Consider the following 24,346-nt stretch of genomic DNA (forward strand, 5'->3'; position numbering starts at 1 on the left):
CAAAGAAATGTATATATTCATATCCAAAGGAAACAAGAGCTGCTCAACAACAGTTTGCAGTTAGAACTGAAAGGAACTTTGATAAAGGCAATCTCTCTCTCTCTCTCTTCTTTCTTTTCTGGCATCATATAATTTTAGAAGTATTTGCGTGACTAACAGACGTCTACAGCCCGTGATTCTGCACTGAAGTGTTTGGGGCTGAGGAAGCCCAGATTACATTCACTCTGTAAATGCAATCACACCAACACACTGATAGGTGCCGTGTGGTGAAACTGATGTTCCAAAGCAGGCAACCTTATTCGGTAAGAGAACTCTGAATAGAAAGGAAGAAATGCAATGTCCTATACTGAATTTCATTTGCTATATGGGCCATTAACTGATAGTATATCTTGACTAATGAAACCCAAAAATAAATTGTCAATGTCGGTTTTCTTCATCTGACCATTTTATGCTAACTTCGGATATTAAATCCTCACTCCATACGGAAGCTCAGGCCTATGCTGCAGCACAGTTACACCCCGTGGAAGAAAGCCGACCAAGGGAGAATTGGAGAGTTTCCCTTTAGAAGCTGCGAAGTGTGGTTTTACAGCTGTATATCATTTGCAACCACATCATCGACAATGGAGTTAGACGTTACCTCTGTGGGGCGAAAAGCACTGCATGCTTCAGAACCATCAAAGAACGCTGAGCTTTGTGAAACAGTCCTGAGGCACTTAAATCATACTTTTTCTGAAAGGCTCCAAATCTGACCCACTTCACCATTCCAGGTATAACAGGGAAGTACTGGAAACAGTAGAGAGAACATGCCCTTGAAGTCTGACAAGGCTCTGCTTGAATCCTGCTACAGCATTTATCAACCGCTAAACAAACCAATTCCTTAACCCCTCTGAGAAGGCTTCCCAATCCCCAAAAGGGGGCTGTCAGCGCCCACCTGGGAGTCATGGATGTGAATGAAACACGCAAGTAGGGCGGCCGACTGCTACCTGACACGGGGCCTGGCTAGTTTCGCTCCGCTGCCCTTCTGCCCCTTTAAACTTGCACTGATCCCCCTGGTAAGGATCAAGTCCCCGGAACAGACTGCCCGTATCTTCTGTGTATCCCTGGATACATGACTTACACTTAGGAGGCCAGAAAAACAACTGCCTCCTCCCAAGTCACTAACAATATTCTTAAGAGTCTGGGTATTTTTAACTCTATTTTTTAGGGAGACTATTCCAGAACTTTCCAAGCACCATTCTCCAGGTTGGCTCCCCTCCCAGTGCCCATCCTTCTTACCTCAGATCCTCTGTCTGACTGCCTCCTGTTCATGGGAAAGCGAGTCCGGTAGGGTGGGGACTCCCTAGGCCTCCCTCCCTCCCTCACAGGTGACTGTGAATACCTTCTCCCCACTCCAACTCCAGCTTCTGAGGATTCTAACCTTCCGTATCCTGCAGCCTCTGCACCTTCCTAAGACGCACACGTGGCCAAGACTCTCCCTTTGGATTTCTTTCTGGCTGGCCCTGCTGACCCCCAGGCCCCTTAAGGATAAATGGGATTGCTCTGAAAATGATAAACGCCGCTGGCTGACACACCAAAGCTGCGTGGTCTGGGCTTACCTCCAACCGAGGCACAGCCCTCCCCTCCCTCAGCCTCAGTCTGCAGCTCTCGAGATGATCTAATTCACATGCAAGGCTGTGAACACCAGCTAAGAATGACGACTCCCAACTTGTATCTCTAGTCCAGCTCCTTCACCTGAGCCCCAGTCTCATAGAGCCGAGTGCCTCTTTGAAGTCCTAACTTGGATGAAAAATGGCATCTTAAAAATGCCTCATGTCCACCATTTACTCTGGAATTCGATTCCTGGCAGGTACCTCCCAGACTCCCCATTTTAGTAACAGCCTCAGCACCCACCTAGTTGTCTCAGCTCACATTCAATTTCCACTGTTCCCTCCCCCCGGCCCTGCCCTGGAATCAGTCCTTTTATTTTCGCCAATAAGCTGATCTCAAGTGTGGTTTTGCAGGGACCATGGCCGGAAACACACAAGCTCACAGCATGGTTCACTAACAGTCCGCCGTAGGGTGCTCCCTGGAGGGGGAGGCATCTCCTGCCGCTGGTCACCTCAGAAGGCACTGGATTCTCACACAGGAGGCCCAGGAGAAGGGACTCAAGATTTTCCCGTGGTCTGAGCTTTGAAGGGCCCGAGGTCTGGGGGAGCTCCTAATTAGCAGACACACTTGCCAGTGAGCAGATGAGGATGGGGGAACCCACGCAAGGCTGTTATCACTCCAACTCCTGGGCTCTCGGGAGCCACGGGAAAGACCTGTGTCCAGTGTACAGCCCAGCCATCACAGATCCCAGCCTGCATTTGCCAACCCGGACAGCCTAGACTCCATCTACTTGCGACACTTACTTCTGTTCTGTTCCCCACCCAGGATGTGATGGACTCATTCAGATATTCTGGCCTGTCTCAAGCGAGACAGATTCAGTGAAAAATGAAGTGTCCACATTTGGACCAGAGCATGAAAGGAGAAACAAGGCCTCATGGTCAGCATGATGGTGGTGGCCAAACCCTTCCACCGGGTGAGATGAACCATGGTGAGGGTGAGAATCCAGGGTCCTAGGTCGGCCAAATCATCTTCCTTCACGGTTGTCTGGGGTGTTGGAGACTGACTACCACAAACTAACGACACGGCTGTCAGTGGTGGATGTCAGCTGCAACAGAAACGGATTCAACTCTTTACTGCCAACATGGGTTAAAAGTAAAGGCCGGGGCAGGGAGGTCTGCACGGCTGCTGAGGCAAACCACAGACCCAGCTCTGAATGCCCACTGGCTGGAGCAGAGAGGAAGCTATGGCCCTTTTAGCTGTCCCTGTGTCCAACAGATCCAGGTGAGCCAGCTACTTAGGAGAAGGTCATGTTGTCCTGATATCCAGAAAAACCAGCCTCGTAAAGGGAACAAATAGTGTCATGGATTTTAGACCCAATTCTGCCCCTTTATGAAGGCAAAGTAAAGTAAATGGCACGGGGAAGTTGAATGCAAAAAAAAAAAAATTAAAGAACCAAACGGTGACCGCTTCCTCCAACAGCGTCCCCTGCAGCTGTCACCCCCGAGCCGGCCACTTCCTCACCAGTGACCGCTGGCCAGGAAGCGCCGTCACGCACGTCACACAGCGACAGCCAGGAACCGCGTGCCGAGCACGTTTGTGTAAAAGCAGGAATCGAGCAAAATGCTGCAGGGTTTGAGCTTACAAGTTTAAATACTCCATGAAAAGAATCCCTGAGCAGCCGACTAAATCAATTCGCATCTTACTTCTTCAAAACAATCAAACAAATTTAATAAGGGCGCATTTGTCACCAAATAAAAGGAGGACCAAACAGGTCCCTCAAAGCAAGGATTTTAACAGGTATCTAACACCAGTGGGTAATGTGCTAACAAAGCAAATATTCCAAAACATTAGAAAATACAAAATGACTAGGATAATACATGGATCAAGACAGATATTAAGATTTTGCTTTTTAAAGCGATGGAGACAGTATGGAGGGCAATCTGGCTATTTCCAATGCAGGGTGTGCACAGCCCACATTTTCAGATGCAACAACATGCTCACTGGGCAGTACAAATGAAAAAGGAATAAAGAAAAAGGAAAAGAGGAACAAGAGAAAATTAGAAACACACAAGAACAAAAATGATTTTGACAGCATGTACAAGAATTTACGTGAGTGTGTGAGGCCAGGGACAAGGGGATGGTGAGACCCACCCTCACCCCCTGCTCCAGGGAAAGCAGGGACCTAAGGGGAGCGGCGCTGCCGGGGGACCCCAATGTGGTCAGCGCCCCTAACCAAAATTCCACCTACAAGCTTCAAGGCAGCTTTTGAGCTACAAATTGTGGTCGCATTTCAGTCTGGACCGTTTTACTCACTTCCACCAAGAGTAGCAGGAGAGAATTAGGCTCTGCTCCTGTACCAAAGAATTGTTTAAATAATTAATGACTGTGGAATACTAAAAGCAACAATGGGGTAAAAGTGACTGGAGGAGAATGTGCTTGACCCGAGCTCACTGGCCGCGTTATATCACTGACGTTCAGAAGCTGGCTGAGCCCTTATGGTACCAGAACAGACAGACCCAAAAGGAGGGAGGTTTAATGCGCTGCTGTATTTCGATACTGGGAGCCATGCCTGGTACACGAGGTTCTGGGTAAACAATGGGGACAGTGTCAACCACTGTGGGCTAATTACACATCCGGATACTCCGCCAAGTCCCAAGGGCAGACTTCAAAAGACAAAAACAAGCTGGCATTCTCTGGTGGGGCTGCAGACTCAGAGACAAGCATTTGTTGAGCAAAAATATCACCAGTGCCTCCTATGACAAAAGAGGAGGCACTGGCGTGGGGGCTGGGGCAGGGCTCCAGGCTTCCACTGCTCACTCACCAGTCTGTCCAGGGGGAGAAGTGGTCCCTGCTTATGTTGCACTGATGCACCTACCTTGACTAATGCCTGGGGCCTCAGCAGGTGTTGACAGGAGAGGTGAACGGAGCCAGACTTGGTGTAGCACGGTGCTGGCAGCTATGCCCTCAGCAGTGCCCAGGCTCCTATACATGCCAGCTCATCTTAAGAAGCAGATGGGGAGTGCGGGCATGTAGATCACAGGGCCCTGAGAGGACAAGTACAGATCATGGCTACAGCATGCCTCTCCCCTTCCTTAAGTCATAGAGGTATGTCTGGGAGGAACAGAAAATTCATCCAGAGCCCGCTACATTATCTCTCGCAGGTGGGACTCGTGTCCCCTGTGCTTCTCACTCACAGGGCTGGTCTAGACATTCTTTTTATCAATTCTCTAGCATCTTCTCCTCCAACTTACCAACAACCAGAGAGTAGGATCTGATCTTAGCTAAGTTCAAGAGTCACAGAGCACTTCCTTCACAGCGGGCCCAGAAACATGTGCCAGGTTCTCCGACCGTCACCTGTGGGAACACCATGAGCCCTCTACAGACTCAAGGACAGAGGCCGTAGGCCGGGGGAACACAGCTTCCCTCACTCTCCCCAGCAAAGGTTTCCACGTCTCGGAAAAGGCATCTCACCCTCTTCTGCCTGAGGGACAGCACAACAGATACACCGGGAAACAGAGCTGAAGTTGGGGGGGTAGGCAGCCCAGAAGAGCTCGTCTGTACTTCCGAGGCAATGTGGGGCCGTTGACTTAATCACAGGGAAAAAGTGAGAATGAACATTTCCCTGCTCTGTCCCATACACCGTGATACGCCTTTCCCTGCATAAGGAGTTCATTCGGAAGTCCCCGGCGGTGTTTCTGATGTCCTAACTTGGCATGGAGGCTGTCGGGCAAGAAGAGAGGGCCTGAGCAGAATAGGTGCTGGGCCTGGGAGGCAGGAGACACCGGCTCCAGCCCCAGCTCAACCAGCTCCTCGTTCCGCCTCTCGGGGTTCAGCATCTCATCTATAAGCAAAGGGATGAGACTGTCCCAGGACAGGCTGCCCAACAGAAATGAAATGAGAGCCATGTAAATAACGTTTCCCATTTGTCACGTTTAAAATGGTAAACAAAGAAACAAACCAACAAAAAACAAATACTAGAAACTGATTTTAAGAACAGATCGTACTTAATCTACTGTATGTAAAATACTATCATTTTGACATGTAATCAATATAGGAAGTAAAGAGATAGTTTATATACTTTTACTAGACAAGCCTCAGTGTCTGATGTGCATTTGACCTAGAGCACATCTCAGCTCAGTCCAGCCTCCTCCCCAGTGCTCCTAGCATCAGTGGCTTTGGCTACTTTATTGGACAGCAACCCCAGGGGTCCCACCATGGTCATGGCTGTAAAGCGGGAGTAAGTGTCCACACTAACCCTAAAAGGATCTCTCTGAAACAAAGGCGGATTCACTTTGAAATGTCTGGAAACCGGCGGGCTGCATCTCCATCCCCCCTTGGCTACAAGACAGACTTCTTCCTTGCTGATCCCTTTCTGGATGTAGGGAAGCAATCCGGCACAAAGCCAGGGTGGACTGGCCTCCAGGTAAACTTACCTGCTGTCTGTGTCCAGTCCCATGAAGTCCTCCTTCTCAAACGGGATGCAGGGGAGGGGGATCTTGTCCCCAGAATTCTTGGGGCCACCATCCAGCCACTTGGAATTGAGCAAGATGAAGAGTGACTCAGTGAAGTCCTCGATCCTCTTCTCCACCACCCTGCAGTCCTCTAAATTTGAAGGCAACGTCGGTGCGCGGCTGCTCGACTTCCTCCACATGCAGTACAAAGACAAAGAGCTGAGAGTCATTATCGAGGTGCCATACAGCTCCTCTGCACGTGGAGCTTCTCCAAGGCCTTGGCAGAGAGACAGTCGGTAATGGTGACAAGGCCCACGACCTTGCAGTGTTTCTGGAAGACGCTCCACCCATTCTCGGGCACATAGCGGTGCCTGTAGTGGATACAGAGTGTCCACTGGGAGCCACATGGGCTGATATGGCTCACCGAGGTGAGTAGCTGATAGATGCAAAAGAAATTCTCCTCTGAGATGATCTCCATGGTTTGGACTACAACGGGAAGAGTCTGGTGGTCCTCAGCACACTGCACGTAGTCAGGGATGCTCATGTTGCAGGCCCTGCCGAGACAGGAGAGGAGATCGAGGTACATACTCTGCTGTGTGCTATGGGCCCATCTGGGTTGCGGTGACCTGGTGTGTACCAGACAGAAGGCAAGGGAAGCCAAAGCAAATCCGGGGGTACAGTTTGTCCTCATAGTCTGCACATGGCTACTGTAGCTCGGATCACATTACCCAGCTTTTGGTCTAGGCTTCCTGCCTCTGCAGAGAAAGGTCATTTCTTATTTTCTATTTCCAAGCACCTAGCAAGGCCCTGATGCAAAGTCACTGCTCAAAAATGCTGAATAAAGAAATGAACAAAGGAAATGCTTCCCCAACCCCCTTCAGCAGAATATAAAGAGAAGGACCACAGTAGGATCAAAAGATCTGGATTCCTATTCAATTTATTTGAACCCCTTAGCTTCATAGTAATGGATAAGAAAACTTGCCTTGGGGTAGAGGGTACTGTTCATTGGTGGAGCACATGCTTAGCATGTACGAGGTCCTGGGTTCAAACCCCAGTACCTCATTTTAAAAAATCAAACAAATAAATACACCTAATTTCCCTCCTGAAAAAGTATTTTTTAATTCAAAAGTCAAAAAACACCTTGCAATTGACACAACATTGTAAACTTGACTATACATCAATTAAAAAAAATCCATGCCTTGCAAGAATATATCTGGATTACGGATGTTTGCAAATGTAAAATGCATAGGGTACCACCTGCATAAAAAGTGGTGACTGTACAATTGTACTATCCCCCCTTTATGAGCTATTCTTCCTTTGGGGGAGTTATAACCTCTCAGAGCTAATTTTCTCAGTTTAAAAAATATAAATATTTCCTGGTTCTCAGTACTGCTGAAGAATCAGATAACCCTAAGAAAGCATCTGACCCACAGAATTTACTCAATAAATGTTTCTTGAATGAATGAATAAACAAGCAAAGTGAATGCTGCTCCCTGCCAAAGACCATCATAATGATACTTCCTGGGAATCCCAAGCCCACGTTCACCAGACTCTGCACTAACAATGTGGGTGACCTGGGCAGGCCTGTGTGCTTCTCTAAGCCCCAATTTAATCGTGGATAGAAATGAGGGCAATAACACAAACCTCAAATTGTTAGTGAGTCAGTAATGAATTGTACCCCAATATTGCAAGATGGAACCATTAAGGAAAACTGGGCAAAGAGTCCATAGGCTCTCTCCATATTATCTCTTACTACCACATGGGAATCTACATTACATCTCAAAATAAAAAGTCTAATTTTTTAAAGAGGTTTTGGAGGTTAGGTGAGCTCACTGTCTCAAATAAGGAACACACAGTACAAATAGGACAATGCCCAGCCCATGAGATACACTCAGTTAACATTCCCACTGAGCCCACTAGTCCCTCCAACTTCTAATGGTGTCCACTTCCAAGAGCCCATGTGACCATCCTTGTTCTAATTTTCTATTTGTAATTTTTTTCTTTTCATTAAATAGAAACACCCAATTCCATAGAATTCTTACCAGATATCATGATGGCAGCCCTTCAAAACCTGACCACAGAGATCATGATGGCAGCCCTTCTTGGTGAAACAATAAAATGAATAGCCATTTTCACAAGACCTCTGAGTAAATCTACTAGGGAACTTCATCCTGGACTGAGGAAGAGGACTGGGGAGGAGGGGGCATTCAGGGGCACAGAGAATCATGGGCCACCTGTCCCACGATGGACTTTAGACTCACCCTCACCCTTCAGGAACTACTAAATACACACAGAGTGCTATGGACAAGATTTTTTTTTTTAAACAAATCCCTGAATCCCTAGCAGGTCTTGTTTCTACCCATACACAAATGGCTTATTTGCATAATGTTTCACAAAAGCCTTAAAATATTATCACCCCAACTTGACACATCAAGAAACTGAGGTAGAGTAGTTTATCACATTCTACAAGATTAGAGAGAGGCCACGTCAGACACCGTATTTAAATCCAAGCCCCTGCTCCAGTGCTCACACTAGAAAGTGTGACATACTGCCCCTTTCCTGCCCTCTCCCTGCAATCAATCTCTGAAGAGTCTTTTCTGTGTCACCTGGAATCACAATCACATTCATTTTCCACAAAGAGCTATGTCACTCCTTGGAGGACTTTTCAAAATCTAAAGGGTTGGTTTGAGAGGAGAGATTTGCATTTTCTGTTTCTCAAAGGAAACATGGCTTTAAAAGAAACTGAAAAGTAGTTATCTAGTCTAAGCCCTCATTGTGCAGAGAAAGAACCGGAGGCTCAGAAGAGATGAGGAAAGGGCCTTATTAACAAATATTGCCTCAGTGCAGCACCAAGCCAGACCTGGCACTTCTAGGGGAGGATCTGGAAGGCCCAGGAGAATGAGTGTTAGAAAACAGAAAGAGAAGAAGCATACAAGGCCCCGTCTCTTCACCACCATAACATGAATTTCCACCAAATTACCCAGAATGGGTGCAGCCAATATTAAGTTTGTCAAAAGAGGTTATAGAATTCTCAACCATAGTGGAAATTCCAACATTTACTGTGCTTTTTTCCCAGTTCAAGCATCAATTCAGTGGGCACTCTGTACCAGGGACTACACGAGGCCTGGGGTTCTCCGAAATACAGATCTCTATTACCACGTGTGCAAACCACATTAAGGCCACCAGAAGAAAAGCGCCCACAGATAAGATGGAATTACTGAAACTGAAAGCAGCAAAAGAGCATATATTACTAGGAAAAACGGTGCTCCTAGTAATGGACTCATGGACATAGAAAGCAAACTGTGTTTAGCAGGCAGGAAAGGGGGGATTAACAGATACAAATTAGTAAATATAAAATAAATGACAAGGACCTGCTATATAACACAGGGAACTATATTCAATTTCTTGTAGTGATTTATACTAAAAACAATCTAAAACATATATATATACATATGCATATGTTTATAACTGAATCTCTGCTGTACACTTGAAACTAACATTGTAAATTGAATACACTTAAATAAAAAATAATTTTAAAAAATAAGTAAAAATAAATGCAATGCCATTAAGAAAAAATAAAAGAACTCTCTAATCCCCTTAACTGTAGGTGGTCGAGAAATCTAGCTGCAAACACCAAGTCCACTGGATCACTCCAGCACTGGCTGTCACTCTTTCTGACCATCAGAGAGTCACTTGCTTCACTGAGGTTACTTTTCTCTTCTGTGAAAGGCTACAGTTGCAACTAATGATGTATAGAATCTCATCATTCACAAGCCCAAAAAGTAGTGAGGACTTCACATGGGCCAGGCTCTGGTCAGATGAAAAGATAGGGTCCCAGATATATTCATGGGTAGAAGAAGTTTATGCCATAAAGGTATAAATTCTTCCTGTTTTGATAGACAGATTCATTTCAATTCTGGTTAGAATTCCTACCAGATTTTTCTTGGAATATAACAAGTTAATTTATGGTCAGGAATAGCCAAGAAATTTCTTTAGAACCACCACTTGGGAGGGGTGGATAGGTCATTCATTTCCACTGCTCTTTCTGAAGTGATGAAAACGTTCTGGAATAATAATGCATGCACCACTGTGAATATGCAAAAAGCTGCTGAATTGTACCATTTAAATGGATGGAATTCATGGTTTGTGAACTATATCACAATAAAACTGTCCTATGAAAATTATTTCTTGACAATTATTTTTCAGTTTATACACTAGTCTGTCCCACAATTTAAGAAAAACAAAAAACCTAAACAAGCCAAACTATGCCAGGAGCACTTTAGGACTGCAATATCCCTGGGTCTCCAAGGCCTCTGGTGGTGCTGTTCCTGTTAACACACAATAGCTGGGCTGGGCTAGTTAGGGACTGTAACTATCTTTTGAAAATCGAGGATCACTCCTTTCACCCTGGGAGAGGGAAGGAAGGAGGATGTCACAGCCTCATGCCTTCAGCACATTTTTAACAGAACCAAGCCCTGCTTTCACCACTGCAATCCCTCTCACTATAAAAACACGTGACATCAACAAGCACCGCCATCATAACACCTGAAAGTGTTCAAGGTACTTACCTGAGGCAGAAACATGGAGGGGGGAGACAGAACCTCGCTTAGCAGTGACGCTCCCTTTTCCCGACTCCACCAGGAGAAGCTGGGCGTTAGAGCCGGAGGCTTTCAGCCCAGGTAGCAGCGCCCACGCCACAGAGCTGGTCCTCAGGGAGCGGGAAAGGGAGAGCAGGGCAGCCCCGGGGTCGCGGGGCAGGGAAAGCGGGGAGGGGGACGCGGGCTGCAGCCTCGCTCGGAGGACAGCCCCAGCCACAGTCCCAGGCGCCCGCCCCCGTCCGGGTCCGCAGACCCCGCCCGCCCGGGACACAGCCCGCCCAGGGGCGGGGACGGGCCGCCGGACGAGAAGAGGAAGCCCGGGAGGAGAGGACTAGCGGGAGGGAGAGGGGAAGGGGACGCCAGCCGCGGACTGAGGGGATCCCGGCTGGGTGAGAGATGGCAGGTGCACACCAGGCCCTGGACACTGTGGCCGGGACGCCGGGGCAGGTGGCGCTGGCAGAGGGGTCTGGCCTGAGCAATTCATCTGAACACGGGCTGACTAGCGCCCTTGGGGTCTGTGACAGGCGGACCGCCCTCCCGCAGCCGCCTGACCCCTTTCCCAGGAGCCCCCCACCTTGCACTTCCACAGTCAGAGGCCCCGACCCCAGGCAGGAACCAAAGGCCTACCGGGCGACGTAGTTGAGAAGCCTTTGGTCCCGATCCCCGGCTCGGATATGGAGCTCCCAACCAGCGGACCACTTGGCACTGACTGCGCATGCGCAGGAGGGCCAGCGATCCTCTCTGGGTTCTGTGAGAGAAGGTGGGACAGCGAGGGAGGGAGAAGATGGGAGCGGGTGGAGAGGACGGGAAAATTGGAGGGATACAGATGGACAGGATGAGCAGAGAGAAGGAAGGGATCTGGAGAAGGGAGGGTCTTAGAGGAGTTGGAGAAAAAAAGCTTTACCTCTGGGGCACCCCTAGGCGGCAGACCTGCCTCTGTACCCTTCTGTTACCCTTCAAGCCCCGCAGCTCAATTTTACCACCGTGATCCAACCCTCCGTCCGATGCTTCTGCAGAAACCCTAGGGAGATCACACCCGTTGCCCCCACGCGGAGCTGGGTTTTCTGTTGCTCTGAGAACCAAGCACCCGCAGGTGTTGTCGCTCAGAACTACCTTGGGAAGAGCACATATTCCCCTTTTACACGCTGGGAAACAGGCAGGCAGGATCTCTGCCTTAGCTCCACTGTCCCAGGTGTTGGGCTGGCGGGGAGCGGGATGGTACAAGATCAGAGCCCCAGACAGAGCAGACTGCCTGAGTGTTGGTGCATAGTCCCCATCCCTCCTGGGTAAACCATACCCCACCCTAGTGGAAACATCAAGGGCTCACAGTAGTTCCCTGGGTGTGGGAGAGCTGTCCTCATGTGAAGGAAAAGTCCAGCTGGGCTAACAAGCTAAGTCACAAATCTAAGTGTGATAAGTGTCGGTTTACTGATCTAAATTATGCTGGGCTATCTCGTAAATATGAAGTTTAGTGTCAGTTTATTGGCCTAACAACCTAACTCGTAATTCCAAGCTCAACAAGTGTCAGTAATGTGATCTGTTACAAATTGATAAGCTCCAGTGTACTTATTCCTTGCTTTTTGTTCTTTGAGCCTTATTGGCTAATCCCCCCTTACTTGTAACTAAGCCTTTAAAACCTCATGTGCACGTCTTGGAGGTACTCAAAACTTCGGAGCCGAAGCCCCTCTGAGCCCACTGGCATAATAATTCTGAGTACTCCAACACTCCGATTGGTGCTTTTGTCTTGGCTGGCCTGTTTCCATAACACTCAGCTCCAGTGCCCAGCTTTCTAGGTAGATAGGAGTGTTACCAAGTCGAAATTAATTCTCCTCAGTGCAGGACAGGCCAATAAGTTGGGAGACCAGATGTTGGGGCATGGAATAGCAAGTTTCTGTAGACCTAGATGGCAAACTAATGTCCTGGAAAACCATCTCCCCAAGTCACAATTCAGGCTCCTTTCCTATGTGCTTGGTTAGTGCAAACTTCTTAGTGTAGGAATTCCTTCTTGTTAGAATCCTTTCTTCTTGCAGCTATCTGCGTGGGTCAGATCCCTGTAAACCTCCAACAAAAGAAACGTTATTTTCTATTCTGCAATTTGCTATCTTTTATTGAATGAAAAAGTGTTAAATATCCTTAAAGGTCAGAGCCTTCAGAATAGGGTCTCCTGTTTATTTCAGGCTCTAGGCAACATTGTTTTACAAGCAAGATGAAGCCTAGGTGACAGAGCATAGGGTTAAATTCAAAGGAACAAATCTAATATGGAGTCAGATTTGTTCTGTTATATTACCCGGCCAGATGCCACTTGAGGATTTAAACCCCTTTAAGTTAAAAATAACTAAAATTTTAAAGGAATTTACATACATAGGTGGGAATGTGCAAAGCATATCTGGAAAAGCACCCAAAGGATAGTAAACAGAGGCATCTCCAGAGAGGGCTGAAAGAACAGAGGATGAGGGAAAACATCTTTCACTTGTGTATTTTTGTTCTCTGAGTTTTTTTTAAACCATTTCCTTGTATTTCTTTTTCAGATAAAAGAAATGTGTAATGGAGCAAAGGAGTAATTAGCTTAGCAAATACAGCAGCCATGGAATCACTAGTCATCACTTTTGATTTAAGCCAGAAAGCATTTTTTGACTCTCTCCAATGTGCTCTGTCCTGTTTTAAGACTTCTATTAATATTATTATTATTATTATTATTATTATTATTATTATTACTATTACTACAACTACTACTAATATTACTATTACTATTATTACTATTATTTTATGAAATAATAACACGGTTTACCTCACCCCTGCCCATGGCTGGTGGAAAACCAACCGAGTTTTTCTTGAGTTGTTTTCCAAGGAGTAGAGATGAGTTTATAAACAGAACACATCTTCAGGGTAAAACACGCAGAGTGCTTTTCCAGCAGGCCAGAGAGCTATGAAGTGTTTTCAACAGAGGCGCCCAGAAGCTGAGAGAGAAAGCCTCCAGGACACTACAAAAAGCTGCCCAAACTGCCGTCTCCATGGTACTACTGAAATAGGAAAGAACAAATCTGACTTCATATTTGATCTGTTTCTTTGAATTTAACAAAGCCAAGTTAATATCCTCCGGTCTTTTCATGGGTTATGATGTCACAGAGGAAACGGACAGGTCAACAAGGAATCACTCTGCCGTGATCCCGGAGCCGGGGAAAGGGATGGGCTGCAAGATGTATGAAGCAGCCGCAACTGTGCCCGTGCTTCTAGGCAGGTATCCAAAATCGCCTCGACAAGGTGTCAAACATTTGTGCCCATGCCCTCATCAACAGACATGTATTAAAGACAAATGGAAACATATAAAAGGCCAATACCCTTGCTGGGTACACCGTCCAAAGAACAAAGTCTCAGTTTGACAACTGGCCATCTCGGTTCCATGGGATTCATTCTTGGAGAACCTTAAAAACCACTCTTCTGTCCTCAAGAATTGCTGCATATTTGTCCTATCTTTGGCTCAGGGATGGAGCACGTTCAAGTGAACTTTAATGTCTGCACAGATTTGACTGTCTTTTTCCAGGTTCACTTGTCCATTCAAAAGAGGCCTGAGCTAAGTCCATCCTCCGTAAGATCTAGTCCCTCCAGTGACAGCTCATTTAGCCTGCAATTAAAAGCCAAGTGAACAAGACTGTCCTCAGCTAAAAAGTTCACCCATCTTTCACTGTTTTCTTAATCTCCTCTCCTGGCTAATTGCAACAGACTAACACCTCCCTCCACCAAGATACCCAACTATATCATTTTTCTCCCCAAAGAGAAAATAAGGTCCATAAAAGAGGAGACAACTCCATAGTCACCTCTGAATTCTTGGCATATAGTAATGTCAATAAATACAACTCAGATTATTGTTAGTTTCCTTTAAAACCTTTCTGGTTATTTGAATGAGACCTTGGAAGAGAGGTGTTTGCTGTCCAGTATCTTGATCCACAAGACTCTGGAGGCCTTTTTCGGAATAGCTGTTCACTGATTCATTCAAAACACAACTTATCAATCAAGGAGTAGCTGTGCTTTTCTGCCAGGAGTTTGTGGTCACTCTCATGCCAGAACAGCTTTAAACTATATCCTTACTTTGGATTTGTTATTTTTCCCCTTTTCCAACAAAATTGACTTTTCTTACTTTCTTGTCTTGAGGAATTTTTTTTTTCCTATTCCACCCTTTAGTAAAGCAAGATTCTCAGGATGGGCTTGGCCCATTATATGATCACCCATCCAACTCCTAGTGTGAGAGGCCTGGGGCTCACATCCTTCCCTCCTGTCAAGGCAACTGAAAATCAGTTCAGGAGCCAACCAGCACACCACGGCTTCTAACGCTCACGTATCTCTCAGAAACCCTGCTTTCTCGTTTGTCTTGGCTTCTGAGAATTTTCCCTCACTTTCTTGACAATGAGTTGTGCAGCTTGAAAGATGAGGAAGGAAGGTTTTATTTCTCAATCAGCATTTTAAGGAACTTGTGTAATGAAGGTTTTCAGGAGTTTTAGTACCCTCCATTGCCGAGACAGAAAACACAAAAGACATTTTCTAAATTTAGTTCTCATGTGCATTTTTTCTTTCCTATTTTTTTCTTAACTGCTAACAGACATTTTTTAATTTAAAAAAAATAAGGCCCCAAAAAGAATAGAACACTGAAGGGGCAAACAAAATTAAAGGGCAAAGACAGAAAAATGATAACTACTCTACAAAGTTAATGTAATACATACACTATGTATCAGATCAGCAATTCTCAGTAACAGCTAATTGAAACATGACCATGAGGTAAAATTTCTCTCCTGTCAGGAAATGGCCAACAGAAAATACAATTAAACCAACAAACTAATTTCCTAAGTCTGGCGAGGTACAGAAGTCTACAAGCTAAATGTGTCTTATTCTAGAAAAGAGGAAGACAAACCAGCTCTTTTCTGTGGAGCCTGAGCCCACGGGAGGACGGTGAAGTAAGCTCTGTAAGTACCCTATTAGCAAAGTGAGTGATGAATAAATAGACGTGAGCTTTGATGACAGAGATAATACTACTATTCGTTTGTCCTTTAAAGTATGACTTCACTTTCAATGATCAATACTTCGGCGTCCTTAGGAGTTGAGATTTTAGAAAAATGCACAACCTGGGCCCAGATCTCCTCTTTAAGCTCGTGACACTGCAGTTAGTTGTCTCAAAGGCAGCTCCAACTCCACATGCAAAGAGCTGACTTCACGGTGTTCCTCCCATAGCCGTCCTTACCAGGGCCCCTGGTCGGAGGGTAAGGTCTCCCTGCGTCTCCCAACTCAGGCCCATCACTCACAGATGTGAATGGACCCCTCCTTCAGGGACCAGATATCCTCAGACACCGAGTCCCACCACCCTCAACTGACCTACCAGATACTCACTGGCACTCACTCAGCACTGACTCTCTGCTGGAGACCACGCTGCACACTGCACAGTGTATCTCACTGGATCTCCACAACAGTCCTGGGAATTGGGTACATCACTGCTTCAATTGATTAGATAAATTGTTTCACTTCCTTGCGTGCGTCCTTCAAACTGACACGGCTACTAAGCCACAAGCCTGGGCCTGAAAACCACTTGAAAATTGGACACTGCTACACCTCGCAGCCACCCTACTCTGACTCATCACATCATCTCCTGCCAAGCCTTCTAAATGTTTCCAAACATTCTAGAAGACAAATATGAACTATGAGAGCACCCCACTCTCCTACTTAAAATCTGTCAATGATGGTTCACTCCCCTTAGGAGAAAGCCCAACCAGGCCTGAGCACAGCCTAAGGCCCCAGCATCCGCTTTCCCTGCACGGCCGCGCCGCCTCACCCACCACGCAGCTCTACACGTGCCGTGTCTAGGACAGGGATGCTGACTCCGCACAACCCAGGGCTTGTCTCATTCGAACAATGATCACCTTCTTCAGTGTTCATCTTCTTCATTGCTGACTCTCACAAAAATGTTTTCTCATGATGAATCAATATCTTTTTCCTTACAACTGCCCATCATTAATAATGAGCTCCCCCCAAAGAGAGAAGACCTAATTCTCAGTCTCCTTATCTGTAAAGTGAGAATAACAAGGAAATATGTGAGGTTTCAAGAGAAATAATATTCATGTGAGGCTGAGGGACAATTCCATCATACAGTAAGCATTCAATATGTGCTTACTTAATATTAATAAGAATATATTGCATTCTAGCAACCTTCAATCAATGTTTTATGACTTTGTCCAACAGACTACTGACAAACTGTTGGACGAACCACTTTGAGCAGATCAGCACAAGCATACTGGGAGAGGTAAGTGCTGACTCCAGTTACAGCTGCAGCCACCCAGCACTACGGGGCGGGGGCAGTTTGCTCAAACTCTTACATGTTGCTTGAGCATTTAGTTCTCATTATAGAATAAAGACAGTTGTTCTTTAGTCAAAGCTCCTGAAACATAAATCTTCAAAGATTGATGCAAATTAGGTTTCAAGTACAACACTCTCACTAGAATTTATTTGAAAATTATAGTCTTAGCTACTCCGCACATCAAAAGGGCATAATCTTAATGTATCTGACTAAATACACTGAAAGGGTTGTTTAAAAGTAATTAAGAAGAAGCCATTCAGAATAAGCTCTCAGTATCATCTGCACAAAGACCCACCCAAGGGTCTCATTTCTCACTTCCACATAGGTGTTTTCAAGTAGCTTACCTTGGGTCTTGGTTTCTTATAACACGGGGCGGGGAATAGTTGTGGATAGATTTATGTAGCAAATATATACCAAGGGTATTTGTTGTGAAGGAATTCTACAAATAAGAAGATTGATACATAGTCCCACCCATAAGAAATTCAGCCTTTCCATTTACAACAGCATTAAAAATAAAGTGAGAGATACATTTAACAAAAATTTACAAGATTTGTACATTGAACTTTTTGAAGTATCACCAGAATAAATTTTAAAAGATCTACATATATGGAAGACATCCCATTTTCATGGAATGATTGACAATATTATTAAAAATGTTAAGAATCCTCAAAGTGAACTATATATTCAGTGGAATCCCTATCAAAATTCCAGCTGACTTCTATGCAAAATTGAAAAACTGATCCCAAAATTCACATGGACCTGCAAGGGGCCCAGGACAGCAAAAACAACCTTGAAAAAGAAGAGTAAAGTTGGAGGACTCACTTTAAAGTGTACTAAAATGCTATAGTACTAAGTCAGTATGATACTGGCATAAGATTGGATAAATAAGTCTAAGAGACACAATAAAAACCCACGGGGAAAAACTTACATTTACAGACACTTTTCCACTAGGGGGCCAAAAACACTCCATTGAAAGAATAGTCTATTCAACTAATGGTTCAGGGACAGCTGGGTATCTGCAGGCAAAAGAATCAATCTGGAATCTGAACACCCATATTTTATATAACAAATAAAATTAATTGAAAATAGATCACAGACAGAAATGTAAAAATTAAACCTATAAACTTTCTAAAAGAAGACACAGTATAAATCTTTGTGGGCCTAGGATAGGCTTTGGTTTCCTAGATACAAAACCAAGAGCACAAGTGATAGAAGGAAAAAGCAGATAAACTGGACTTCATCAAAACTAAAACCTTTTTCTTACAAAGGACATCATCAAGAAAGTGAAATGACAGGGGAAAAGGGTATCTCAAGTCAGAGAGTGCGTGCTTTGCAAAAAAATAAAATAAATCTTTACATCAAACTACCTCCCTTGTAAAGAAATTGTTTTAATGTTTAAAAAAATATAGTTAAAGGACAATGTGCAGAATAGAAGAAAAATTTTGCAAAGCATGTATCTAATAAGAGAGTAGTATCCAGGATATATAACGAATGCTTACAACTGAACAATACAAAAAAATACACCCAATTTTTAAATTTACCACGAATTTAAATAGATATACAAATGGCCAATAATCATATGAAAAGATGCTCAGCATCACTAGGGAAGTCAAAAACAAAATGAGATCTCATTTTACACCCACTAGGATGGTTATAACCAAAACATGGACAATAACAAATGTCGTTCAGGAGGCAGAGAAACCTCATATGCGGCCAGGGGAAAGGAACAATGTTGCAGCTTCTTTGGAGAAGTCTGGTATTTCCTCAAAAGCTTAGAGTTATATGTCTCAGCAATTCCACTCCTACATATAGAGTCATCTCTCAATATCCTTGGGGGGTTGGTTTCAGGAACCCCACACCCTGGATACCATAATCCAAGGATGTTCGAGTCCCTTTACAATCAACCATCTGGATTCATGTAGTGGAAACTACAGATATGGCGGGGCAAATGTACAGCCAACAGAATGAAAACATATTCTCATAAAAAATTTCACATCAATATTCATAGCAGTATCATTCAGAGTAGCCAAAAGTTACTAACAATATCCATCCATCAATGAACGGATAAACAAAATTACCAAGAATAGGCCCACAAACTTTTGGTCATTGAAACTTTGACAAAGGAGGTGAGAACATACAATGGAGTAAAGACAGCCTCTTCAGCAAATGGTGTAGGGAAAACTTAACAGCTGCATGTAAATCATTGAAGTTAGACTACTCCCTCACAGAATATACAAAAATGAATACAAAATGTGTTAAAGACTTAAACATGTAGACAAGACACTATAAACCTCTTAGAAGCAACCATAGGCAAAACATCTGACATACATCTCAGCAATGTTTTCCTAGAGCAGTCTACTCAAGCAATAGAAAAACAACCAAAAATATACAAGAGGGATCTAATTAAACTTACAAGCTTTTGCACAGCTATGGAAACAGTAAGCAAAACAAAAAGACAACCAACCTATGGAATGGGAGAAAATATTTACAATAAATGAAACTGCTAGGGGCTTAATTCCCAGAATATGTAAACAGCTTTTACACTTAATAAGAAAGAAAAACAAACAATTCAATTCAAAAATTGGCAGAAGTCCTAAAGAAACATTTCTCCAATGAAGACGTACAAATGGCCAGTAGCCACATCAAAAAATATTCAATATCATTATCAGAGAAATGCAAATCAAAACTGCAATCAAGTATCACCTCTCACCAGTCAGAATAGCCATCATTCAGAAGTTCACTGACAATAAATACTGGAAAGTCTGCGGAGAATTGGGAACACACCTGCACTGTGGTGGGGATACAGTTTGGTGGAGCCATTGTGGAAAAGTGTATAGATGTTCCTCTAAAGACATAAAATTGACCTCCCAGATGACCCAGCAATCCCACTCCTGGGCATATATCCAGAAGGAACCCTAATTGAAAAAGACACCTACACCCCAATGTACACAGCAGCACTATTTACAATATCAAGACATGGAAGCAACCGAAATGTCCACTGAGAGATGACTGGATAAAGAGGTTGTAGCATATTTGTCCAATAGACTACTATTCAGCCATAAAATAATAATAAAATAATGACATTGGCAGCAACATCAATGGACCTGGAGAATGTCATTCTAAGTGAAGTAAGCCAGAAAGAGAAAGGAAAATACCATATGAGATTGCTCACATGTGGACTCTAAAAAAAAAAAAATAGAAAGAAACAAAAAAATAAACTTATCTACAGAACAGAAACAGACACAGAGACATAGAAACCAAACTATGGTTACCAGTGGGGAGAGGGTGTGGGAAGGAATAAACTGGGAGTTCAAGATTTGCAGATACTGAGTATGTAAAGAATAAACAGCAAGTTTATACTGTATAGCACAGGAGAATATATTTAATATCTTATAGTAACTTATGTTTAAAAAGAGGATGAAAATGAATACAGGTAGGTTCCTATTTAGCTGAAGTGTTGTGCTGTACACAAGAAACTAACACAAAATTATAAACTAACAAGACTTCAATGAAAATATTTTTAAATAGACCAAAAACGAAAACAAAGGAAAAGGATATTATCAAGCAAAAAGAATAAAGTACTGATTCAGGCTACAATTATGGATGAACCTTGAAACTTTATGCTAAAATAAGCCAGACACAGAAAGCCAAATAGTGCCCTTTAAAGTGAACTGTATCTAAACGTTTATTGTACTACTCCTGTAAATTTTCCAGAGGTTTGAAATCTATCAATATCAAAATAAAATGTATTATGCATTAAAAACTTAAAACGCTTCCTCACAGGAGGGCTTTAATTATTAAATGCAGAAACGCATATAAAGCTCTTGGAAAAACAATTTGCACGTCCACACACAGTCACTGCTGTCACTGCCACTCAGAGGGTGGTGACAGCGCTGATGAGAGCTGCCTCCACTCGCTCCCCTGCAGAAAGGAGTGAAGGCCTGAGCTCTGACAGGCAGGGTGAGCGTGAACCTGAGTCATACACAGCCACGTTCCAGACTCTGCGTTACCCAACTTTCTTATACAAACTGCAACATGTAATGTAAACACGCTAGAGGGATGTATCTTACAACACAGGGAATACAGACAATGTTTTACAGTAACTATAAATGGAGCATCTATTGTACACCTGAAACTAATATCATATTTTAAATCAGCTATATTTTTATGAAAAATTAAAAAATATTTTTAAAATGCTATCACTTTAATATTCAATTCGGTTTTTAAGTTACTACTAAACAGCTCAGAATGTATAAAAGCATTTAATTGTGCTGTTTGCTTACATATTTATTTACATTCAGCCTCTTGCTAAAAGAGAATTTAAACAATTCTGTTAAACACAGCTTAACAACCATAACAACAAAAATGCAAAACGGAGAGTGAAGAGAAAATGGAGATTCAATACTTAAATGAAACCAGGGGGAAGTAAACTCATAAAAATGGATTCCATGAAGTCAGGGCAAGTGTTAAGGCTGACTAGAAATTCAGCTGTAGGATTCTTGGCAGCGAAACCAAAAAGAAAAGATGATGGGGCGGGTGGTAGAGCGTGTGCTTAGCGTGCACGGGGTCCTGGGTTGAAGCCCCAGGGCTTCCACTAACAGGTAAATACATCTAATTAACTGCCCCCCTAAAAGATCACCAAAGAAAAGAAAAAGAGAAATTTCTTTCCCAAAGAACCCTGATATTAAATTTGGATTAAATATTAAAAAAAAGAAAAAAAGAAAAATTCAAAAGATAAGTGACACTGAAGGAAAACCACAGCTGGCCTAACAAGCTAAGTCACAAATCAAAGTGTGATAAGTGTCGGTTTCCTGATCTAAGTTTTGCTGGGCTACCTGGTATATATGAAGTTTAGTGTCAGTTTACTGGGCTAATAAGCTAACCCGAAAATCCAAGGTCAACAGTTGTCAGTAACGTGATCTGTTCCAAATTGATAAGCTTCAGTGTACTGATTCCTTGCTTTTTGTTGTTTGAGCCTTATTGGGTATTAGCCCCATACTTGTAATTAACCCTATAAAACCTCATGTGCACGTCTTGGAGGTGCTCAGAGCTTTGGAAAAGAAACCCCTCTGAGCCCGCCAGCGTAATAAATCTCAGTACTCCAACCCTCTGTGTGATTCTTATTTCTTGGCTGGCCTTTTGTTTCCATAACAACACAAGCGATAATGCCCGTGAGATAAATCTGGGGAGGCTGCTGGTAAGTCGCCATGTCTCACGTGGGAAAATCTGAAACATCCTTCTCACCACTCAGAGTCATCATAAGCCCACACCACACTTCCTGCCGTTAAATGCAGGAGCACGGTTAGGGCCCGGCCTTTGCTGTCTTTGTGTCATCACAGTGATACAGGATGGAAGGGGGAAGAGCACAGCCATTCAAGGAAGGCCGCAGCAATTGACATCAAAATGGTGAAGGATTCAACCCCCAATAGGCCTTGAGGCTCAGGATGAAGAGATTTAACTTCTAGCAGATCTTGAGATTCAGTAAACATCCATTGTAATAGTAACCTGGTGAATAACATGCCCCAGGCACCATGGCAGTCCCAATGATAGCCACAAAAGGTCAAAGGGTGGGAAATGGCCAACTCCCTGGGAATCCTAGCCCCTTGCCCTAAGGCTGGTCCTTCTACTTATTAGCATATGAAACCACCAAGCCCAAGAAAACAAGCAACACAGCGCCACCTCGCGGTCACCACTCTCTGTCCCTCTTTGGAGAAGACAGACCTTCTGTCTGTGGGGTGTGTACCTACTTCTAATCTGTGCATGAAACCCCCACACCTCGTGACGTTTCTCTTGCATTTCAATGTATCTGTCTGAATATATATACCTTTACTCAACACTGGCTTGCTCTTGAATTCTTTACTGCATGAAGTCAAAGAACAAAATCTGGTGGGGCACATCCCAGGGGCTCAACGAAAGCCTGGGACACAGCCCTTCTCATGCCCAACGTTTTTTATTCTTGTATCAACAGGACTGGGCTGTGAAGTGACGTCTGAGGCCCCAGCTAAGGGACAGAACCAGCTTCCAGGGTTCCAATTTGCGGGCAGCCTCTCCCCCAGCTTGGGCCTTGGGGTCTGCCCGGTTCTCTGTGTTTCTCTGTTGTGCTGACTCCCCAGCCATACAGCGTACTCCTAGGCCTGTCCCCACAAAACCCTTCTCTCCAAAATACAAGCACGTCATGTCACAATCCTCTTGTTCAACCAGGAAATGTTCAGCCCACTTTTTTCCTCCCCAATAAATTACCCAACTGTCCTCCCTCCCATCACATCACTTCTTTCTTTGTGAGAACTCTGCACTCGCCACACCCCATCATGAACACAGGTGTCTTGCTGGCTGTGACCGAGATGTTTCTTTCTCACACAGCAAGCGTCCTTTCACTTTCCCCTTGTTACCTTAAAAAAGCCTTTCCTGAGTCACCCACCCCTCTGATTATGAACTCACAATGTGCTGAAGTTGCAGTCACTATGTGCATACATCCCAGTTTTGGCTAGGTTTCCATCACAAGATCTTCATTAAGGAGCTGCATCAAGAAGTTATACAGGGTATTCTTACATCAGAGTGGAGGAACCTGCAAAAAATTTAAACGGCTTTGAAGAGAGTGTTAACCAGGGACAGAGATGTCGCGGGTCCTAGTCAAAAGTGTCATGAGGAAAAATGTTCTCCCAAGGCTCAGAGTGGCTTCTGAACACAGAATCCTCAGGGAGGAGGTGACAGGCAGTGATTAGGGTGGGTGATACAGGTTACGCTCCCCCAGCTGGGGAAGAATAGGTTTTTTTCTTGTTTTCCAAACAATTTCTTACTATCTTTTTCTCTTATTGCCACATACCATTTCCTACGAATTAAGCATATCAATGTCAGTCACTTGGTCCACTTGGGAGAAGCTACACGATGCCATTCACAGGGATGGGGCATGACAGCCACACCAGTCTAGGTTGAAAGACCAGTGGGGGTATTTGCAAGGTAATCACGGGCATGCAACAAACTCCCCAGCTTCAATGACCTCATCTCAAAGCTGGGGTCAATAAAACTACCAAGCAAATTGCGTGAAGATTATGGCCAATGTTTACTAGGTAAGTGCCCGTGAAAGCTGCCGCTTAATGGGGAATGAGTACGATCAATGAGGCCCTGTCTACCTGCCCACATGCGCCCTGCCTTCCTGCCTTGCTGCAACAGCAGAACTTGTTTAGCTGAGATGAACACCCCCAGAGCAGCCCAGACGGGAAAGCTCCCAGCTCTGCACGGCGAGACGTGTTCCTTTCCTTCTCAGAGCTGATCACAGTTTGCTGTCGTCTGTTTTTATGTTTATCCCTTTTGTAACTCCCTCTCCTCCGGAGTTTTTGCTCAAGCAGCACAGGGCCAGGTGTGTCTTGGGTCCT

General features: G+C 44.4%; 1 pseudogene; it reads right to left on the reverse strand.

Annotated features, from left to right (window-relative positions):
- LOC140694673 (trafficking protein particle complex subunit 9-like) overlaps window positions 1-24,346 on the reverse strand; it is a 109,420-nt pseudogene that overhangs the window by 42,607 nt on the left and 42,467 nt on the right.

This window comes from Vicugna pacos, unplaced genomic scaffold, assembly GCF_048564905.1.
Source record: "Vicugna pacos unplaced genomic scaffold, VicPac4 scaffold_77, whole genome shotgun sequence".
Classification (NCBI taxonomy): domain Eukaryota; kingdom Metazoa; phylum Chordata; class Mammalia; order Artiodactyla; family Camelidae; genus Vicugna; species Vicugna pacos.